At 34.8% G+C, this 506-nt stretch overlaps 1 protein-coding gene across 1 annotated transcript in view; it reads left to right on the top strand.

Annotated features, from left to right (window-relative positions):
* LOC107690809 (AT-rich interactive domain-containing protein 4B-like) overlaps positions 1–506 on the top strand; it is a 101,540-nt gene that overhangs the window by 50,058 nt on the left and 50,976 nt on the right. The window lies entirely within an intron of this gene.

The following is a 506-nucleotide window of genomic DNA, read 5'->3' as shown; positions in this document are numbered from 1 at the left end:
TCTAACGATCGATTAGCTCATATCACATCAAACCGTGGAAATTATTATTATTGTTATACTTTATTCTCAGATTATTGTTAACAACATCAGCATTGTGTGACTGAGTATAGTGTGTGTGTGTAGATTTCAATTTCTGTACAGTCTAATCTCTAATTGTCATACCATTCGAATTTCATACCAAGAAATTCTTTTAACCCAAAAAGCTAATTATGCTCCCTTCAAACTGGTTGTCTTTAAATACAAATCTTGTGTAATCCCAGGCTATCTGTAATCAGAAGCACATTTAAAACTGGAATATAATTTAATTTCATTCACATGTGTTTCATATAATCCTTTCTGGATTACAATCCGCCATCAAAATGATTTTTTGTCATTTCATTATTCTAGCTGCTGTGAGAAAAGGCTATAAACGATAGGCCACCTGCAGCATCCTAACATGCGATAGCCTAGTAGCCGGGACAACTTCTTTATGTTTACAGACGTGACGTAATGACGCAGTGCTATGC

The sequence above is a fragment of the Sinocyclocheilus anshuiensis genome, unplaced genomic scaffold (genome assembly GCF_001515605.1).
Source record: "Sinocyclocheilus anshuiensis isolate Anshui unplaced genomic scaffold, SAMN03320099.WGS_v1.1 scaffold2584, whole genome shotgun sequence".
Taxonomy (NCBI): domain Eukaryota; kingdom Metazoa; phylum Chordata; class Actinopteri; order Cypriniformes; family Cyprinidae; genus Sinocyclocheilus; species Sinocyclocheilus anshuiensis.
The sequence above is the reverse complement of the archived record's forward strand: the minus strand, read 5'-3'. Positions and strand labels throughout refer to the sequence as shown.